At 38.6% G+C, this 23,082-nt stretch overlaps 1 protein-coding gene and 2 long non-coding RNA genes across 8 annotated transcripts in view; 2 read left to right on the top strand and 1 right to left on the bottom strand.

The window, feature by feature from the left end:
- The window catches only part of cadm1a (cell adhesion molecule 1a), a 269,351-nt gene that overhangs the window by 18,897 nt on the left and 227,372 nt on the right, over positions 1–23,082 (top strand). The gene's annotated exons all lie outside the window — the stretch shown is intronic.
- Positions 1–23,082, bottom strand: part of LOC130569804 (uncharacterized) — a 55,179-nt gene that overhangs the window by 27,349 nt on the left and 4,748 nt on the right. The window contains exon 3 of one of the 2 annotated variants that reach the window (XR_008964899.1): positions 908–1,052. This is a non-coding gene — a long non-coding RNA (uncharacterized LOC130569804). Of the gene's footprint in view, positions 1–634; positions 1,053–23,082 lie in introns of those variants that run through there. The other variant, XR_008964898.1, reaches the window with a different exon arrangement.
- Positions 1,048–4,757, top strand: LOC130569803 (uncharacterized). Its single transcript, XR_008964897.1, has 3 exons — positions 1,048–3,096; positions 3,818–3,904; positions 4,038–4,757. It is a non-coding gene; the product is annotated as an uncharacterized LOC130569803 (long non-coding RNA).

The following is a 23,082-nucleotide window of genomic DNA, read 5'->3' as shown; positions in this document are numbered from 1 at the left end:
AACACAGACATCAGTTTCAGTCACTGCATGCGGTTCATGTCCGGCATCTTTTAGCGCTGGAACGGCTTCATATATCAGTTTCAAACGATCTCTAGCTATTCTCTCTCTCTCTCTCTCTCTCTCTCTCTCTCTCTCTCTCTCTCTCTCTCTCTGAGAAACTTTATAAAGAATGTACACTGTCTGTTGCCCATTGCATGTCTCACTTCTACTGCATTATAATTAACAAAACATTTATAACATACTTGTTAATAAACCTTTGTTACCATATGTTTAGATAAATATTTTCTTTAGCCCTGAAGATGAATTGGTCCACCGAAAACTACATACCGGTGATCAACAGATGGTGCAGCTATACATCAGCTATCGCTGTAGGTCATGTTCTGCAGTTACATCACTTTAACTACACGCATGTTTTGCATTTTAGTAAGCACGGCAACATTGTTGATGTAGATAATTATAGACTTGGTTTTAAAGCACATATAGTTCTTGGGGATCAGTTGAATCTCAGAAAACTGGAAGTCAGAAAACTGGAAGTTCATTCATTTGATATCTAAACAATGCCAACAAGCTATTCTCTTTCTCTTTCTCTTTCTCTTTCTCTTTCTCTCTCTCCTGCACACAAGTGAAAGTGACGTCTGCGCATGCTCCTTCTCCTGCTCTACTTGCTGCCGCGTGCTTTTCCAGGAGAATTGCCCAATAAGGGAGTCAAGGGACTAAGAAAAATTGTTACGAAACAGTTTTATATGTTCGAAAAAAAATTTCCGAAAACTGTACGATCGTTGGGGGAGTGTATCGAGCACAGGAATACTACGTAATATGCCCAACTCGTTTTTTGACAAGTTGACCATGTTAAGCATGAGAAGACAGCACGTTTAACATTGTAAAGAAGTCAGATTGCATGACACACCGTTGCATCCCCCCTTTAATGTTTTTCTTATTCGATGGGGTGGAAGACGTGCACTGGGTCACAGCTCGAGGTTGCCTGGCTTTGTGTGGCAGGCTCCAGGCCGGTTTGTGGGGGCTGAAGACCGCTGGTCCTGCCTCTGACAGATCTGAAGGAGAAAAGATATATGAAGCAAACATAAAACTAGTGTTGTCACGGTACCAAAATTTCAGTAGTCGGTACCAATACCAGTAAAATTCCACGGTTCTCGGTACCAATTTCGGTACCAAACCAAAACACCAGTACATGCTAATTGAAACAATTTTATTAATAAAGCTCATTGTTAATATAAATGTATAGAAAGCAATGCCATTTTGTATACATGTAGTATAAGTTAATTGTTGCTGAAACTGTTGTGTGTGCTCTGCTGATGCTGATGAACATCCTCCTCAGTCTGCTGCTGTATAAGACGAATAGAATAAACTTCAATAAGTCAACTGACTGAACAAACATGCATATGCAATATTAAAACAAACCTCAGTTTTTATACTGCATTTACACAAGATTACTTACATTAAGGTAACTGTATATTAAAATAATAAATGCAACAGATATATTTTTCTTTAGTTTAAATGTGGCTTTTTAAACCTAATAAAGTTATCTATCCAAGACATACACATTTGCTAGTCATACAGTTAGTATGATAGTTTTCTAGCACATAGATTTCAGATAGGCCTATATAAAATAGGTACTGTAAAACCCACCCTGTCCTCCCATTTATTTTACCCCATTACAGTTATAAAAGCATTAAATGGTTAATAAGGACACTTGACTGGATTAGCATTGGCGCTAACAAATTAACACGCAAACAGGGACGTTTATTTTAACGTAACCTTTAAATTTAACATATGATACAACATTCATAATGCAAACGCGAACAGAATTTGAAACTTGCTTGAACTTGTAAACTTAAATCCGGATGCTTCCTTGTTTCACCACAAAACTCTGTTCGTTTTCTTCGTGATATGACTTTAATCTGAAGTATTTCTGTGCGTGTCTCTTGTGGATCGGAGCCGCGCTTATCCGCTCATCACGTCTTATTGCGTCTATAAAAAGTTTCCGACTGACAACCTGTCAGACAAAGCATCAGTACCCGGTTGACCTGGTACGTCGGTGGTACCGGGTCTTATGAAAATAGGTACCGACAACTTTTTTATTTTTAGGTACCGACTTGGACCCGAAGTACCGGTACTTTTGACAACACTACATAAAACTGTGTGTGCTTGATTTAAGCAGCCTGAAATGCAAGATTAGCAGCATCAGATTTTAAACCTTTATCCTGCTTAGAAACATGCATCTGTCTCCTCCGCCACAGACCATTTTTTTCTTCACCTAAATGAAGAAAACTGTATAAAAACATTTACATTTTACGCCGCAAAAAGGATCAGTAATTTATATCTACATTGTCTACAGGTGAAATAGAAGCCTTTCCCATCATCAGACTACATTTGTAAACCCGAATGTTCAAAGAAATTAAACCGTTTAAGTAGTGTAAACTTAATTTTATATAAAAAAATTCCTAACTTAAATGTTTTGAGTTCCTGTAACTAATTCTTACTTTTGAGTTAGTTTAACTTAATTTCAACAAGTTAATTCAAGACGATTTGTTGAGAATGAAATTCAGTTCCCAGCATGCTTTGAGTGAGACTGCATTAGGAAAGTAAATTTTGAAATGAAATGTTATTTTATGAGTTTTTAGAAAGGAAAAAGCCTTGTTAATGATGAATGTTCATTTATCTTGGATATTTAGAAGAGTTTGTTGTATTTTTGACTTTTGGGGTTACCATCGTTCAGAAGAGTGGTGCTTATGCTTAGGTTGTGGGAGGTGCAATAGCAGTCGTGTGTGTTGCATCACTCTCTGTGAAGGCTGTTTGTTAATTTACTTACTAGTTTTGCTTACTTAAAATTGGGTACAGTCATTTTATTTGTCTGTACACTCTAAAAAATGCTGGGTTGAGCCTGTTGGGTCATTTTGTTGGGTTATTTTCTGAGTGTTATTTTCCAATCGTTGGGTTACCGGTTGGGTCCAATTGAGTGACAGTTCAGAGAGTAAACCCCTCCCCCTCCTCGACGCCTCAGACAAATTCTACCTTCGCGGGCATTTTGAATCACCTCAGGAACAAGCGAAGACAGCTGTTATTCAGAGAAAAAAGGTATGTTTGAGAGTTTTTAATCTATAAAACTATCACTGCACATCAGAAAATGCATAAGTATGCAAAATTCGGCGGTTCACATTAGGTTTGAAAAGTACCATTTAGCTTAGTTAGCTTTGGTTAGTTAACGTTAGTCTGAATGCCCACGTTGTTGTAACTTACAGCTTTTGAATAATTAAAACGTCCTTTATGGTCTACATTTCCTCTGAAATTTGTGACTTGTGTGAGTCATTTAGTTCGGTAAGTGCATCTATATTAGGTCAACAGGCGAATGTCGTATCAAAAAGCAAACATCCAGTTAATCATATTTTTTTAATAAATACTACTAGTTTTCGGTCACGGAACATAGTTTTAACAGTCATTTAGACGAGAATGTAGTTGTTTAGACCTTAAATATGCGATTTATATATAAACATAGCGCCTTTTTGAGAATTAGTTAAGACGCTGTCGGAGATGTGAGCTTCAGGCTGTCAGCGGTCGTTCAGCACTCATGGCTCCGCTGAGAGCAGCTTTATCTCGGCCAGTGCTTCGGGAATATGCCATGCCTCGTATAGTGGTTAACCGTGCGATAGAATTAATTTTGGGTAAAGTCGAATGAGTTTAAGTGTTGTGTTAACATTTATAATATTATATTTTTTAAGTCTATATTTAACTTTCTGTAACGTTACTAGAGACCTAGAGCTCACAGCCTCTGGCACTTTTCTTTTTTCCCCACTGACAGGGTGCAGAATAACAGCTAATAATAATGGATAATTCTGTTCAGGAGAAAGAGGAATGGAACTTCGATGTCCTGATACCAAGCTTAAAGGTAAACTTTATTTTGGTAAAATGCAAATGAGTTTCTTTATATGTTCATTATAACCCATTGTGCTCTGGGTATAGCCAGTTTTCTTACATTCTTCTCTTCTTGTCTCATTTCTTCTCTCTTTTTCTCTTTATAGATGAACAAATTGATAAAGAAACCCCACTGCTGGACATCCACTTCCCGAAGTGCACACCACACTGTTGTCTACTAACTCCCAGGAAAAGATGGATCCTCTTCAGTAAGACTGCTCCGTGGATATGTCAGGTCAAGCAGTACTGGAACCAAAACAACTAACGCTCTTTAAACTGTTTTGTGAGTTCATATGAAGAGGAAAATTCTCGGACATTCCTTGCAAATGTCAACAAATACCATGAGAAAATAACGTTTTTACCAAAGGTTTTTACTGTAATAGCTGCACCGATATCAACATTTTGGTGGTTCAAATACCCATGTGAGGTCTCTCTTCAAGTTAAGGTATTGTTTGTACATTTTAATTCACAGAAATCCTACAAAGTTTGTCACCTCCCAAAAACGGTGTCCTTTTTTCACATCCTAACGCGTGTTTATTTCCCATTTTTTAAATAGAAAACTTGTGCGTAGACTGATATTTTATCATACTGTATAAGTGCAGTTCTACCAACAAGGGTTAAGTAAAATATAAACAAATGGTTCAGTATATTGGTAACAAATACATTCTCTGAGTGTTTTTATGTCACATCCATAACGCAATGTATAAATAAAAATGTTTATGTTAAAATCTAAACTTATGTAATTTATTTATTGACGTTGTTTATTTTTTTGATGTTATTCGGTTTTATTGTTCATTGAGCATTAAAATATTGCATGCTTTTTATGAATTCCTTTTGTCTTGCATTTCGATCCTTAATAAAACTTCAACTTTTGATTCTTACTGTTGCTTCTAGTAATTCTCTGTGATTTTATTATTATTATTTTCAAATATTTCGGGTTTGTTTTAAACCAACAATGTAATTTTTAAGCAATAGTTGAGTTAAATAAAACAACCCAGCATGTTGGGTCAAAGATTTAACCCAACCGGCTGGGTTAAAATAACCCAACGCCGGGTTTGTCCATATTTGACCCAGCGTTGGGTTACCAAAATAACCCAAATTGGGTTGTTTTAACCCAGCCTTTTTTTAGAGTGTAGGTTTGGTTAATGTATTTATACATCTCTTCAATATAATTTTTACACGTTTTCATATATATATTTTCTTCTGTTTACAGTTTTAACTTTCTTTATACAGTTTTATTTTCTATAACTCTTTTGATTGAGCATTGCTTCAGCAGCACAAATGTTATGGGATGAATTCTGTCATCATTTACCCAGCCTCTTGCCATTTCAAACCTGTGTGGCTTTCTTTCTTCTGCAAAACACAAAGGAAGATATTTTGATGAATGTTGGTATCTGAACAACGGCAATACCTATTGACTTGCATTGGTTTTGTGTCCATATAATATAAGTCAATGGGTACTGCTGCTGTTTGTTTGAAATGACAAGAGGGTGAGTAAGTGATGACAGAATTTTTATTTTTGGGTGAGCTATCCCTTTAAATGCCTTTTAAGTGACTTTGGATATAAGTATCCGCTGTATTAGAAAGAAGTGTTTTTAAAAACAAAAGTCTTCATTGTATTTTCACAACTTTAAACTGGTCACTGCAGGGGTTTTTCCAATGTCAGGGTTCTGAAAATATCTGCCAAGAAACGACTATAAATACAAGGCAGTACATGACTACATGACACCATGTTGGGGAAAAAAAGTGGGTAAAATGATTGCAATGTATTGTGGCTTGTTTGCATGAGGGTTTGTAATGCATTTCTTTATAAAACTAGATGGGTGGTTGTGTGAACGTTCAGTATATATTGACTTTACTAACTGATTACATGGTGGTTGGATGTCTGTTCGTTGTGATTTTGTATTATTTGTATGTGTGCTATTTAGGTTGGTGGAGCTTTTTTATGATGATGTGGCCCATTCTCAGCCTGGATATGTTAGTATGAAAAAGAAGCCTCAGATGATTATCTCTCGAGTCCTTATGTCGTGATTATGAGCACAAGGAGAAGTGGCATCTCAACATTTGAGGTCGTCCGCCAGCAGAGGTTAAGAGTTTGCTTTGATTGAGTTTGATTGGCCTGAGAGTTCTCATTCAGGTTTCAGAATCGGACTGCACCGCCATCGACCGCTAATCCACCGGGTCCTGCGGGCCGTCCCTTTTCATCCTCTTCTTTATGTTCGGCTAACTCATTTTAGTCCATTCAGATGGCCCATTGTGGCCTGTTCTGCTCTTGCATTTCATTTGCCAGGCCTTTGTCTGCGCTCACCCTGAATAAGAAGGAAGCATTGAGTTTAGTCTTTGTCTTAAACCTGCGTCACTTCACTCCACTGACTTGCTTCAATTTTATTGAGGTACAAAGCAACAGACTTTCAAATGAAGTTACTCCTATCAGATGAATGATGCAAACGGCTCCAATTAAAGGCACTCATGTGCTAAGAAAAGGGTTGTGGTTTTTAATTTCATTTTGTTTATTTATTCATTCTCAGCCTCACACGTATGGAGCTGTACAAATGATCTCACCATTTTGTGGCACTTAAGAAGTGCATTGTATTGATTTTTAAAATGAAAGCAATCACATCTGTTTCGGAGTTGTTGTTACAGGGGGCTGCACTCTGAATCTTCAGGCTGAGATGTGCAATTCCCAACCGTACAGAACTGAGCAACCAAAATGTTGGAACCAGAAAATGCCCATTTACTAATCAAACTTTAGACTAGGGAAATTAATTCTTTGAAATCAGCCTATTAATTTACATCATAAAGGTAGTATAATTATGACTACTGCTGGGCAAACCCAAAAATGTAATTAGAGCTTCAGTCTGTGCTACGGCAGCTCAGCCTTTTTTGGAAGCAGTTTCTTAGGAGTGCAGAAATCTGCCGCTTTGGGATGGAAAACTGGACTGAAATTGCTTCAAAATCTAAAAATCCTATGCGCGTCCTCTGTGCTTGTGTGGAGGCACAATAGAATGACTGATCTTCAAATCTGCAAAGTACCAAGCATCAGCTTCCAGGGTTTCGGTTTTGTCAATGGACTCGAGAGCACAATCCACCCGCAGTTTTAATTCGCAAGAAATCTATAATTCAGGCATGTATTGCTTACACAAAAAAGGCCATGCTCGGACGATGAAGGGGAGCATTAACAAGGCAGAATTAGCCTCCCTCCGGTGCAACACTCTCTTTTTTTTTGCCTTGCAGAAAAATGGCAGCATCGAAAATGCCACCTTATATAAGTGGGCTACTGTGAGTGCCCAGAGCTAAACATTACAGCTCAGAGGTTGTTCTGTGATAGCCATGAGATCCAACGGAGGTACCAGTTTAATGTACGTTTCGGTGCCATCTCTAATGTTTCTACTACAACTTAAAGGGGGGTAGTTCAACCAAAATATGAATTCTGTCATTTATTCACTCTCATGTCGTTCAGAATCTAACTTTCTTCTGTGGTCCACAAATAAATATATTTTGATGTCTCAGTGGTTTTGCGCCCAGTATAAGTCAACGGTGATCAATTTTATTTGGTTACCAAGGTTTTATAAATTATGTTCCGTGTTCTGCTCAAGAAAAAAAGTCTGGTTACAGGATACAGGTTTGGAATGACATGGGGCTGAATAAATGAAGGAATTTTTATTTTAGGGGTAATTATCCCTTTAAGAGAAATAAAAATGGATGGGAAAATTATTAAAATTATATTTAAATTATTTGATGCAAACTATTTGTGTTTAGATTGAAATCTCTGATATTTGAATACAGACTTCTGTGACTTGGCAAGTTTGAAATTTGATGTAACTGAAATAGGCTTGCTTGGACATTTTTGTTCATTTCGATTTTGTTCATGCAAACAGCATACATTTTTATGAGCGTCTTTGGACATGGACTTTTTTGTCCATTTTGAACCCAAGAGTTTTTTTTTATCTGACACTGCTCAAAAAGTAACAATGCATTAAAATGAATGTTGAAATGACTGTAATAATAAAACAAAAAAAATCTGCTTTACATATAGTATATAGAAAATAATTAGAATTATTCTAGTACTCAAAGGGTCCAAGTTCAATCCAAAAATTAATGAATGTTTCGTTATGATAAGAAAAAATTGTAATATAAAGTGGGAAAAATATGGATGTATATATTATTTTCATGACCTTTTTTGTCCATGGGCATTTTTATCCATTTTGAACCCAAGTGTGAGTTTTTTAATTTGATGCTCAAGGGTTAAGGAGAAATGTCTGAGATGCACAAGACTTTTTTCCCCTGCAGTCTAAAAGATACAGTTCAATTGTTTGAGATCTCATTCAAGATTTTTCTTTTCAATGAGTTCAATGCAACTCTTTGTTTTCTAATATTGACTGAATGACTCTCCTCATTCTGAAGATCCTCTGCATTAGACAAAGGCGGTTTGTGAGACCTCATTGTCTCCGTAACACTGTTCATTTGAGAATTATAAAACGAGTCTCAAGGGGTCTTTTGCACATGAGCTAAACGCATTGTTGATAAATGTGGACAGACAGGCAGTAGTGGTTTAAAATAGGACATAGAATAGCGGCTCCCTTTAAGAGCGATGTGGCAGTCTCCTTCTGACGCAGCAGTTACCGAAGGATGGCAACAGCTGGTGTTGCGTAACGGTGTTGATTTGCGTTCAGTATAAGCTCACAAGAAAGTAAATGAAGTGCCGCCGTTGTGCGTGTACAGGGAGGTGTTTGTGTACGGCCCGTGGTTGTGGGTGTTGGAGGGCTGGCTGGAATATCTCTGGCGGTAATCCTATCTCTGCACATCCGTGACTTCAGAGCTCTCCGGGGCGAGTGTGGAGTAGCGCTAATTCAAGCAGAAGCCGCCTCTCCTCCTCCCTAGTCTCTTTGAGTATTGATGCCACTGACAGCCTACCATGGTCAGGCTTGAAAAACAGAGCACCGCTGGTGGAGGAGAATGTATTTGGTCCGAGGTGATGGATTTTCTTGGTTTGCTTCCAGACTGAGGTACAGCAGGCCCTTAGACAGCTGAAGGGTTTGGCTCTGGCATGGTTTTGACACAATGAAAGATCGAGGTGCCTACAAGAGCCGTGCAAAGGATTTGGAATGTAGGCTTCAGTGTCAACTGTCTGGTCGGCTTTGTGTTAACGATCAGATGCTCGAAGAGACACCTTACATCCGTCGAAACGTTTTCCTTCCCTTTTTACTATAGAACAAAGACTGCAGAGGTCGGTTTATGTGAATCATTACAAGGGCACCTTACATTATAGCAGTGTTGAGTTAGCGTGATACTGACATAGAGAATGAATATAAAATGGCTCTTTGAAATTGACAGTGATTCTTAAAAAAGGACTTCTCTAACCCTTAAATGAGGAATCCATAAAGTGTTGTCCTTTAGAAGACCCTCTAACTTTCCAATGTTAAGATGAATTAAAACAACCCTCCCCTATTACTATTCTGCATGAATGTTTGCTTGTAGCTCATGGCAGAATCTACGTTGTAAGCCTTGAGCGTCCTACAGTATTACAGATCTTTGTTTGCCCACGTCAATTAAGATCCAGGGTTTGGGCTGTGACAATGCAGCACATAGGGTCAGTGAAAAAGGCAGAGTTTCACCGCAGTGACTGGCCTTGCAAAGCAAACAGGGTGAAGGCAGCGCTTTGGCTTTGCCATTCGCAGACCCCCACAGCTCCGTCAGAGGAGCCCTGACTCATTCACTATTTAATGAAAGGCCTACTGTTCTCCTAGCGTCTCTCTCACCATCTTCATTCTCTGGAACTGAACCGCGGCCGCACGATTTAAGAGCGTGACAGTTTACAATAATGCTCATCGATAATAACACAGGTCAAGGTTACAACTTCACCTGGATGCTTGAAATAAACTAGAAAGCTGTATCCATGGCAACACTACCTGCTTCAGTGACCCTGCTCCTTTGAGAGCAGAGAGGGGTGTGAGCTGCGTCACTGTGCCCGACGGACAATGTGTGAGCAAGCCATGTGGGGAAGATGCCACAGAATGTGGATATACTGTAGAATGGTGAATTAATTACGATGTGGCCGGAGGGACGGTCTCTCTCGCCAACCGCCAGATAATGCACCATTCATGGCAGGTCCGTGCTAATGAGTATTGGGGTCTGGCGAGGAAGGGAGGCCATGAATATGACATTGTCTTTTTTTGTGGCCCACATTAAAAGAGACTCGAGGGATGACATCATGCGTGCCTTGGGCGTGGCACTTTAAAAACAAATCATGGTTATACATGCAGTATATTGATGCATTTGGATGCTTTTAACCAAAGCAACTTGCAGTATGGCTGTTATCTGTATAGCAAAACCATGACCTATAATAATGTGATGCACAGAAAAAACAGACAAAAGTTTGGTATGTAGTATGTCAATTAGGGCTGAACGATTAAATGCATTTGCGGTTAAATTGCGATGTGACGAAACGTGATTTTCTAACCACAAAGACTGCGATTAATTATGGGGATGTACAGTTTGAATTGACCCTGCTTGGAGCGGACCAGTACCATCTCAAAAGCATTAAAAAATGCATGTAAAATGCGCGGCACGCAGCTTTCTCCAAAAATGCTCGGGACGTAATGCAGCACTTACACAATGTATAAGATAATACATAATATTAATAGTTTATATTTTTACTTATTTATATTAATAGTTTATATTTTTACTTATTTATTTAAAGATTGTCTAGTAAGTTAACAATATGTCAATCAATTCATGCATCAACTAATTTCATTTTAAGCCTGGCCTATAGTTTATGGTTAATCTGTCTAATATTGTGTTTGTTACCATGATTGATTGATTTTCTTTATTAAATAATGCAAAAGATAAGGTGCTTAAAAAATTATCGCATATTAAATCGCAATTACAATATTAGTAAAAAAAACGTAATTAGATTATTTTTCAAAATCGTTCAGCCCTTATGTCAATAAGTGATTAGAAATGGTAGGGTTTCTTTAAAAATATATAAATATATATACATAACTTCTAAAATAAATCATATAAGCCATCAGCCAGTTGTTCTTTGCCAACCTGACAGAGGCTGTGATTGACAGTAGGTTCAATTTTTGCTTCTTGTCGAAGGGGTCTGGAATTTTATTAAAAATTCACCAATGCCAGGGCCTGAGGCAACGAACGTCCTGCACAGTCAGCTTTCCAAAAGCCTTATTAGAGTCATAGATGCGTTTGTGGCATTTCAAACAAATCGGGAAATACAAACAAATGGTTGCAAAAGTGTTTTTTTGAGCGGAAACATACTGTTTGATGCAGACTTTCGCATATCTGTAACCTGAATTGTTGTTGTCACAAAGAATCTCAGATGTCATGTGATGTTGCTCATTTTGGCCTTCCGTTTTTATGTTCACATTTAGACATTATGAATGAACTTGTTAAGAGGGCTTAGAAGTGGATTGCAAAGAAGCTGATGATTTGAGAACTTGTTTTAAAAGCTGCAGTGGCCTTGAGTTGAGTGTGTACTGTACTATCGCCTGAAGTCAGGTGGGGTGTTAAAATCCACCTAGACAAAAATGTTATCTATGATATTTTTGCTACAAGATTGGCCTACTTTAATGTTCTTTGGCATGGGAAATGTTGGCATTGTTTTACTTATCTGCAAGCTCTGACCCACTTTATGCTTAATATTATTATTATTAGTTTTAGGAAGTATACATATGAAGAGTTTGGTTCCAAAATGTTTGGTTCTCAAAAATCATGTTTTTTTATTGTGCATTCCAATTAATATCAATCAAACTGCAGTTGGTTTGTTTTGATTTAAGCCATAATAACTAAAAAATACAGCTAACTAACAAAATAAAAACACGATAACATAATAAAAAAACATGATAACGGATAACAGAGTTATCTAATTTTGGAACCAAACTCTACATATATGTACCCAAAATGCTCTCTGGAATACTTCCAATTCCCCTCTGTATGCATAGTTCAAGACAATTATTAATGAAAATACATACTTATGAAATGAAAAAAAAGGTAGACTGAAACGGAAACTGATTCTTTGGTTAAATAAAATTAAAGTCTAATGTTCTTTATCAGTTTACATGAATAGCATCTGAGTACAGAGTAGTATGATAAAATATTATAAACGTATTACAATATTAACCTTTACTGCAATTTGCAAACAGAGATTCTGCTTTTTCACGCATAATAGGGATGCTTGATAAAATATTTTTTCTTTTTAGAGAGGGTAAACTATAGTCATTACCCCTTATTTTCCATACAGTAGCAGTTAAGGTATTTGTTGTCTGAATTGTTCATGCTGTGATTGTTCTGGGTCACTGTATGGTTGACTTATCCCATTTAGCTAATAATTATGTACTAAAGATGTGTTGGGAGAATGTTGTAGGGCACTATATATTAGTTCATTAAGACACAAGTGATTGTGATTTAATCAAAGGAAAAGGATGAGTGTTCACAGGGCTCTAGACTAACATTTGAGAGAGGTGGCACTGGTGCTACAAAGTTATTCAGTTGGTGGCACCAGCCATATCATGGGGTGAGGTAAGAAAAAGGAATCACTAAAACTTAATACATTAATAAGTCAATTATAAATTAATACAAATAATTGTTTATGATTTAATTATTTTATTGTATATGTAAACTCTCTTTCAACACTTTACCATATTTAAAGTAGGGCTGCACGATATATCGAAAACTTATCATTATCTCGATAATAGTATATGCGATATCCATATCGCAGAGAGTTGCGATAAATTAAATTTGTTTCATATGTCAATCATTTGTGTGTTGCATGCTTAGATTGTCCAAATTGGACCAATCAGAAGGGGCATTACTATCTTTATACCTGCCAAGTAGGTGCTATTATACTATTGGCTAGATTGCGGGCCCAAAGGTGAACCTAGCGGCTCAAAGCAGAGAGCGGAAAATAAATATGGCAGGAATAGAGATGAGCGAGGAAAATGACATTGACGAACTTGTGCCTAAAAAGAAAGGTACGCTACGTCTGAAATATGGCAATATTTTGCAGGGCTCGACATTAACGCTTGTCCGGGAGAAGTGAATGTTTTGTATTGGCAAGTGAGATAGAATTTTACTTACCCGACCGGACAAGTACCTTGAAAAAAAAAAAGAATAACAACAGTGCGACATATATGTACAGTAGAATAATATGAATATGTGCATTAGACAGAGCTGCGTGTATGTGTGAAGTGCGTTTGTCGTGGTTGTGCTTGTTTGTGTGTAACAATAGTCCATGTAACGTACGTTAACTACGAACGCGGAATCCTGTTATTTCAATGTCATCTGGCTGTTCTGCTTGTCTGAGTGAATTATGTGCACAGTTTAACATACAACACGGGTGATGGTCGAGGATTTATCGGCGTCTGCACTGTATGAGGATATGAACACATGAACTTCATCTCCAGAGTTGCTCTGAGAGTTTATTTTACGATCATTTTATTTTATTTTTATTTATTTGTTTGAGTGAAGGTATACGCCCTTTTCACATGACGTCACGCATCGTCCGTTCTGCCGCGAAGCAGTGTATCATTACTTCCGCTAGCACTCCAGTTCATAAGGTGGCAGTAATGCACCTATAAGCTGGTTTGCCAACCGCCAGTAAAACTCAAGAAGAAGAAGAAGTTACTTCCGCTAGCGCCTCAGAATAGTTTACCAAGTGGCTTGCACATCTGCCACAAATACGTCTAGATGATGTACAACGTCTTGCAGAAAAATTTTCGCTAACGACAAGATCAAAGCTAGAGAAAGGATACAAATTCTTCGTTGAACAGTACCTGTTTGATTATGAAGGTAAGTGTTTTGTTTTCTTTTTGTGTTAGAGAAGGTGCTAGGATAAGTACTTGAATACGTGTTCTGTCAGTTTTTTTTCACTATTGTTAAATTCCAGCGCGAAGGCAAAACGGAAGTTCTTCTTCTTCTTCTTCTTCTTGTTTGTTGCAAGACGGATGTTATGATACACTGCTTTGAAAAAAGGCGGAAGTTAAGTGACGTCATTGTGAAAAGGGCGTATTGGCAAACACACAAAAACTTGAGCCTTCCCAGAAAACTCGTCAAAATAAAAGTCCTGTTGAATTGAACACACACTGTAGTGTTAAGTCTAAATGTTTGCCTCTTCCTCGACAGTTTTTTTTTAGCCTGAATTAGATTTAATTACATCAGAAGAATATTTATTACCTGTTTATTTCAGTATGATAATTACATATAAAAATAATAAAAAAATAGCTAATAAAAATTGCATTTCTCTAGGAAATGTTATATCGCAAGAAATATCACTATCGCAATATTCTACAACAAAATCGCATATTACATATTTTCTCAATATCGTGCAGCCCTAATTAAAAGCACGTTCCTTAAAGCTACTTTCTTCCATTATTTGTTGTGAACAACTCTTATAAGAGAACACAATTCCTTTAATATCAGTGAGTGTTTTTGGGCCCGTCAGTTGTTGTTTGATGAACATTATAAACAGAGATCTTTATTATGCTGCAGCCCCTTTAAGAGCTCGCGCAATATACTGGAACACACATGTTTTGTTTCCCAACTGTTTGTTCACGAAACAAACTACCTTAACAAAGATTCTTGTTAATATGGGAACATTTACGTGTCTATATGTCCGTTTCAGAGTAAGAAGGCTTGAAAGAGAACTCAGTTTAGTATTTTGTGCTTTGACTCCCTGGGTGCGAGCATATCTCAAATAACCCACGAGACCTGAAGGCTTTTACTGATTATTCTTCATGAAAGCTGCATTGACACACTTTGGCTTTTATCAATAGCGACTCACAAATAAATAGGATTTAACGTGATGTATAACTTTAACATTTGTATGCTTTGTTTGCAGTATTGTTAGAGAGCTTTATACAATAGTATAGTGCTTAAAGTTTAAACATGTTTCCTGCATTAGCTTCACATACATATACACGCAACACATTTCGTTATCTTTGCTGTTTTGTACCTTAGCCGGGGAAATTCTTGTATTCTGCAGGCGGCAAAACATATTTATTTCAGTTGCAAGATTAAGCACTTCCCTCGTTTGTTCTGTCGGTCCTTCCGCTTCATCATAGGCTGCGTCCTCCAGAGGTCTCATTCGAAGGCTGCTACGTCATCGAGGCAGTCTCATTTCTTAAAATCAGGTAGGACTCTCTGGAGGCACCCTTCAAATGCGACCTTAGACAGGAATTCGGAGGATACATGAGCTGTATCCTTTGTTGCTAGAGATAACCCAAAAATCTTTGCGTCGGCCAACGTCTGTTATTTGAATAAACTGCAACAGCCGCGCATTCAATCAAATATGTGGTGTTTAAATGTTAACAGTTTACAGTTTGTGTCACGTTTTTTAATCTTAGCAGGCAGTAAATAGGTTTACAAGTGTTTAGTGATTTTTAAACGTTTTGAAACAGTAAGGCAAAACTTGTATATTTGTTTAACTCTTTAGGCATTGTTTAGGGTAGAAAGTAACCTACTTTAAATCATGACTTTAAATCATGTAGAAATCATTTTAATTAATTTGACAGGTGTGCGAGTGCAACGTGTTGTCATAGCAACGTGGTACTTCCTGTTTCCTTTTCTGCCAGTATGTCCTACTAAGGACGTCTCGTTTAATTCTAAGGGCGTTTTCACACATAAGGGTTTGTATCGGAACCTGGTGCGTTTTCTCTCTTGGTTCGATTCGTTTAGGCATATGTGAACACTGCAATCGCGCTAGGATCCGTCCCAAAACAATCGCTCCGAGACCGCCTGAACAAGGTGGTCTCGGCCCGATTGCAATCGAACTCTGGAGCGGTTCGGTAGACGTGTGAAAGCCATCCGACCCAATGGACCAATGAACCAGACTGTATCACAATGTATGATGGGTAATTATGTAAAGTTGCGTGACGCAAAAGAGATTGTTTTGCTAATGGCTCCCTGTAACAATGTTCAAAGTAAGGAAGGAAGGAGGCGGGAACCGACGAACGTTAAACCAAACTTTTAATCAAATAAACAAACAACAAAACGAAAGTAAAGTGCTGACAGCTCCCTCACAGTCGACTGCCAGCCACACAAACACAATAAAACATAACATAAAATCCAGGCCTGGTTCTCTCTCGTCCTTCTCCTCCTTTTATGCTTCCCGAGCTGCGGCGTGAGATACGCGAGACAACGCGCAGCTGACGCTCATTATCACTCGCGTTACCGGCCGGAAAATAAACAGATGCACTCTGACCAATCGAAGGAGAGTTTACTCGCACGTGACTTTTATTAACAAAGTTAGGTCCGTTTGGAAGTATTGCCTTGTGAATGCGAACCGAACTAAAATAAATTTCAATATTGCAGTGATTTAACTCCCGGTTTCGGAACAAAGCAATCGATACACAGGTGTGAAAACGCCCCAAGTTGAGAATCCTACGTATACCGCATCCTTTAGAGGATGATACCTCTGGAGGACACAAGGACGCAGCCTTACGAAAGAGACGCAGCTATAGCATACGCTTCTTACACCCGCGCATTAGGCTACGTCTTTGGGGGTGAGGGCACTGATAGGTAAGTGAATGGTTGGGAGACGAAAATTAATGAATGTGCCGCTTGCGCAATATAACCTTTCTGCGTTTTAAATTTATCATACACACTGGCAGTTAAAATTGTCGCAAAATGCAACCATTTGGTCGCAGTCTAGAGCCCTGGTTCACATGCAATGTGTGTTCACGCCACGTACGCGTTTGTCTATTTAAAGGCTTAAAACTGGGTTTGACTATTCATTTTATAAAAGCTTAGAAACTTTACCAGCTAGATCATTTTTAAATACCATAAGGGCTTGAGCAGAGGGCTAATTCCACCGAGATATTTTTAGCAACGAGTGTGCAAAAAACGATCCCTTGCAATTTTCTGTTTGTTTCGGTCTGCTTGAGCTGTGATAAGTCTACTTGGCACGGCGATCTCAGGCTTTGAGAAATGGCTGCCAATTGCTCTGCCTGCTTCTTTCATTTGTATTGTGCTGCGCAGGAGCATTCTGAAATATTCGTTACGTTTAAAAGGCCAAGCGTGCACTGTACCCTTGCTTGTCCCTTGATTGAATCCCTCTATATGAGGCAGGACTTGATGGATCATCTCCAGCACTCACCCAGTGGGCCTGATCTCAATTCTGCAGACCAGGCCCGGTCCTTTTTAGCTCGGAAGGCTAATAGATGAGATGTGGTAATGCGGGTCCCACTGTGACCGGTGTAGACTGACAGATGTGCAGCGTTCAGCTTTCCATGATGCAAGACATCCCCCTTTGAGCCGCCATCTGTATGTCCTTCTAATGTAGAGTGTTTGTGATTGCACGTTTCATCACTTATATTATTTTTACCCATCCATCACTGGCTTTCCTCCCATCCCTCCCGGACAGAATGGAGTTAAATCATTGGTGCTCCGACAGCCTCTGTATGGGATGGAAACGGATGCAGATTTCATTTCTGGAGCTCCCACGCCGCAGTACGGCTAGTCGCTGTCACGAAGACATTCATACTTGGGGCAAAGGGCAAATTGGAAAGGTAGAGTGGGTAAATTAAACTCTTCTGCCCTTGGAGGTCACCTCCCTATGCGAGCCACTGTGAACTGCAGCCATTTTGGCACAGTTTCGCTTCACAGTGATATATTTAAGTTTCGATCTTTTCTAGAGGAGAAACAATTATTATGTTCTGCCAAAACAGGCACTGCCCACTGTATGCGTGGAGGTCAATAACAACAGAGTTTTCCCGGAAACTTGTCAGCCGCCAAATTTGTTTATGGCCCATGTCTGTATTCATGCAGAAAATCTCCTGATTCAAAACTAATGATATAATAGAAACTCGCAGAGAGTGATAAATCGAAATTCGTATGTCTGGATGGTTGCCTTGGCGTTCTTAACTTTTAAGCGCATTTTCGACTATCCATTTAAAAAAGCATTTAGTTCACCTCCAGGCTGATTTTTTTTTCCTTTTCCGAATGCTGGAAAGTTTTATGGCTAGAATAAAGAAAATCCTCCACCAGCACTTAAGATTCATTGTTGTGTTTGATTACATCGTAAGCCTCTCATTTTGCCATATGTCTCTTCAGGATGATACCCCGCTCTCGGCCGCTTTTATGTGTCACGTGACGACAGACCGCTAATTCCCCCGCCGAAACTCTGCGTACCAGTCTGGACTTCATAATTCTTTCATTTAACAAGCACAGCAGGAAGCAACTGCCCTGTAAGGATATGTAAAATTAAAATCTCAGGACAATGCACTTTGCATTCTTACATCACTCCATTAATATTTCATGTGCATCCATCTCTGTGTGCTCGGGGAATGCTGTAGCCCTGAAATAAATGCAATGGGAAAGGGCTCTCCAGAGGCCTGATGATGGTATTTAAAGCTTGGTTAATCTGACCCCTGTCAAACTTACTGGCTGAAACGAGACTTGTGGTCCAGAGGAGTTTTCATTTAGTCTGGCTTGTTGTTTATTTAACCCCTGAGCCTTTTATGTACTGGCACCACAACGACGTGACCTCGCTCACAGAGCTGTAATTAAAGTAGAGAGCAAATCCAGGTAGAATAGCACTTGTTTATGAATGTACATGGGTTTGTTAATATAATGTTGCATTGTGTCATTCATGGTTGATTGGAGAGTAATTAACTTACCTTGGTAATGGTGTAATTATGCCGTAAATTAGTGGAGACCTGACTTTTAATCAGGTTTCTGCTTAGACTTTATTTTATAAGTGGCTAATGTTCAGATGGAAAAGAAAATCCATGTGAAAGCAATGTTTATGGCATGGAAGAATGCAGTTAATAGCGAAACACTGATCATCAGACCCATAGGAGTGTGTCACTAGAGACATGGACAGATGGATCACTTATTTATATTTACATTCAAGCATTTAGCAGATGCTTTTATCCAGACCGACCTGAAAAATGAAGCGATTAATCATATTTTTGCATAGAAGAAATCATAACAATAAATGATAGTTGAAAATGGTTTGTCCTGGTCAAAAGTGATGTCCAATTTTGGTCAATTGACAATTTATTGACATTTTATTAGAAAATATCCTTGACTTTTTATTCGAATGTATATTTAAGGATGTTTTACTAATGTTGTATTCAGGGTGCACTTGCATGTTGTATCTGGGGTATAAACTGAGCTCAGCTTTGAGATGAATTTAAGGGATAGTGTTACTTTCTCACCAAACTTTTCTAGATTTATTTGGAAGAATGGTTGTAACCAAACTGTTCTGGGGCACTATTGACATCCGTAGTATGAAAAAAATCATAAAAATAGCTTATTTTGGGTTAAACTGAACAAAGAAATTTATACAGGTTTGGAACAACATGGGGGTGAGTAAATGATGAAAAATTTTAGTTTATAAACTTTATACATTTTTAGTTTATAAAGTCAAACAGGAACCCCCGGAGAATAGCTACAAAACACAAATAAAATTGCAGTCATTGTTTGCATTATTTCCTGAAAGCTTTTTGTTTTCCTTTGCATTTTTGCAAAACACATATTCCCTAATATGTTGTAGTTTGCTTTTTTTGCCAGGTACTTTAGTTGAATAAATGAGTTACGTTTAGTGCTGTTCATTTTTTACCATACACCTCATATTTTTATGGTTAAATCAAACTTGAAGGAGCATGAAAAACAAATATTGTACAAATACTGTATATCCTCAGACATCACTTTTCGCCACTACTGCATGCACTTCTCATTGGACCAACCTGAAAATTACGTTGTGTGATATGCATAATGTGGTTATAAGCACAAAGTATGAAACCATTGTTGACTTTATTCATGCTAAGAAATATGTTATTTAAATTGATCTTAATGTAAAGTTTTTGAGATTTCAGTTAATCCCCATTTTGGTAGATTGGTGCTCTTGGGGTCATTACAAACAGGTGGACAAACTTGGCACTCAGTTTATATTGATGACAGACATTCTTAGAACACATTTGTTTTACTGCAAGCAAACCATCAAGCAAGTGTTTAAAACAAAGGTTACCTGAGGTAGTTTGTCTCGAACAGCTACCAGGAGAAACAGCAGCTTAGTTTACTCTCAGCGTTTTAATTACCCTGCCAAATAGGCCTCTGAATGTATCATCTTTCGTCTAGTCCAGAGACGTGCAAACTAAGCAATACCGTCACTTCAGCTCAAATAGAGTATTGATCGCCACGGATGCTACGGCTAGCTCTGAACCTGTAAAGTCTTCAAACGGCAAAGCTGTATCATGAAGAAAGCAGCTCATTCTGCTCCCATTAGCTTCCATTTTACAGTTCTCAGCTAATGTTAATGAGACTGGAAGCTTTCGCACACACATGTCTAATTGCCCTACTGTTAGCACGTAAATGGCTTGAAGCAGCAATTTATTGAACAAATGGCCACATGGAAAAAAAACGGTCAAGGAATGGCGAGCAGCTGAGACCCACCTGCTTAGCATGTCATATTTGGCGGGCAGATTTCTGAAAACAGGTCTCGATTATTATTTCCACAAAGTGCAGCAGAATGGGCGCGTTGATGGGAGCGAGCGAAAAATTACTATTTAGATGGTACAAAACTCTGCGTTTCTTGACAAGCTAATGCACAGTGATTGTAGCCAAAGTGGAGGAAAGTCCACATTTGAAACTTCCCTTTTGATAATCTGGCCATTATTTTTCGATAGAATGCAGTCAGTTGTTTTGACATTAATGGTAAGTGAATACACGCTGACTGATAGCCTGTGGACGCACGCAAACTGGGACGCTACACGCACATGGATTGCTTTCATATAGCTCTTCTAGGACTGTTCTCTTGTTAACATGATTGCTGCACCAGATCAATAGCAATTTTGTTGTGGGTCACATTCTCAAAGACAGTGATGTACATCCCAAAGTGTAACACCTCTTATTCCCCCAACATACAATTGGAAAATCTGTCTCTCAGAATCACCATGGCAGTCCTTACAGCTACATAAGGCTTCTGCAGGTTTCAAGCCAGTGTTTGCTGCTGTAATTGAAGTTTTATGGGTCTATAAGATGCATTTCAGTGGTTAGGTGTGCTTAATGCAATCATTTTCTTTAGAAATTCACTTTTTTGGGGGGGGTAGATGCATCACATTATTCTTAAAAAAAGAAAAAGAAAAAAAGATGAACTACTGTTGTGACAGCTGTGACAAATGTGTGGCCCTCACAGGATACAAGTACATGATAAGTACTATTTCTTTTTAGATGTTTTTTTTTTTTGCCTATATTAAGTTTCAAAGAGAATGTGTTATTGGATCTGTCATGACTTGAGTAAAGACATTGAGACTTCATTTTTTATGCCATTTCAGATTTAGACTTACAGTTAGTTTCATAAGAAAGGAGTTAAATCATTTTCATGCACCTATTTATTGCTAAATGAATATGTTGCTATAACAATATAAAACTTATTTCTTGGTTTCATTTGGTAACTTAAAAACAATGTAGAGAACATATCTAAATAGTGAAGTGTATTACTATTTGTCACAATTTGTTTAGCACAGAAGTCTAATTTGAAGGGACTTGTTGATATAACTTCTGTAAACACGATAACCTTCTTGAGGTCATAAAGTCTCTACATTAGTCTTTATCGAGATAAAGCCTTACCTCAAGCACCATTAAAAATTGACCTCAGCAGTTTTATACAGTATTCATCACTTATTTCCATAGTGCATTAGATGAAGCGTTTTGAAATGACATTATTTATATTTATTTGTAAATCAAATGTGCCGGAGTCATTTTGCATTTCTGCTGGCACAACAGCCTCGCATACAAATACAACCAAAGATAAAAAATCATTGCCTGCCTCTTAACGCTTGCGAAGCTATATCTTTACCATCTGACACCTCACTTCTCTAATAGAAACCGTAGCGTCACAGCTGTAAATTTGTCTACGTGTGTCGGAGCACTTTACAGCAAGCCTTCTCTCCTGCCGCGAGACTGAGCCTGGCCTAAACTCGGAGAGCACACACCCGATAATGGACTAAATATGACAAGTCGGTTCGGAGAGATGAGGAAGGTCATGGGAGACAGGAAGATACTGAAAAGATGGGCTAATTGATCATGTGGGAGGTCATCTTTCTGTTCCTCTCCCCGAACACCTCTGTTCAGAGCCGAAGCTGCTGACCGGTTTTGAAAGATGGCATCAGCAACCCTTCTGACAACATTGTGGGTGTCCATTCTGCCCTTGCCTCGGTCTCGTATGAGCCAGCATGCCCCTGTCCATCCTGTCTACGGCGGCTGTTTCTGTAGTGGGCGGAAGAATTTATGCAGCGGTGAAGAAATCGCAGTAGCCCATTTTTTTTAGTAAAGACTCTTAAGGTATGATAAGTTAGCATACACGTGTGCGGCTAAACAAATCTCCATCACTTATTTTCAAGGCGATGCAAAACTTTGACTCCCATCTAGCTTGTGTTTTTGTTTACAACACTGACAAACTGTAAATCAAGCTAAATCACTTTGCTGGGTGGAAAGGCTTGTTAATTTAATAAGCTTCTCCCACATTTGACAGCCATAATGAGTTAAGTTGCGAGCGTAAAAGCTCCTGGTAAACCTACACTGCAGCATTGGAGAACGTAATTGATGTTGTCGAGTTGCGGCGAATACAAATGACATCCTCCTAAAGAAGAGGTTGTGTTAACTCTCCGACCGATGATCAAGGAGAAACCTTGTCTCGTTGTGTCAGCGCAATAGCTAAAGATCGCACCGCCACAAGTCCACCGGGGAGGAAAAGAGCAGCTGCGCTTATTTTGATCATCTGTCTGACTTTAAGGTTTTAAACCGTCTGTAACCAGAGTAACCTGAGATGTGTAAATCACTTAATTGTCAGGGAAGGATTCGCAGTTGATGCCGTTAGCGGGCGCGTTTCACAAAAACTCGCAGGAAGTGTCAGTGCGGGCCTGGGAGTATTCGACAGCGCCGTCGAAAAGCGATCCGTCTTTGTTTTGATGTGCGAATTTGTGGAGGGGAGAATCACGTTCACGAGAGCCTCGTTTAATTTGAACCTCTGTCTTCATTTTGACGTCGTGTGCCCGGAGCCTCACATATCTCTTAATTCTATAAAAAGATCCCATGATTTTCTACCTCGTGTTGAAAAATTTATAAAGATGTGAAATTCTGCAGAGCGATAACATCTGGTCCTCGGTTTCCTGAAGGTTATTCTCATGAAACATT

Source organism: Triplophysa rosa, linkage group LG19, assembly GCF_024868665.1.
Source record: "Triplophysa rosa linkage group LG19, Trosa_1v2, whole genome shotgun sequence".
NCBI classification, from domain to species: Eukaryota; Metazoa; Chordata; class Actinopteri; order Cypriniformes; family Nemacheilidae; genus Triplophysa; species Triplophysa rosa.
The sequence above is the reverse complement of the archived record's forward strand: the minus strand, read 5'-3'. Positions and strand labels throughout refer to the sequence as shown.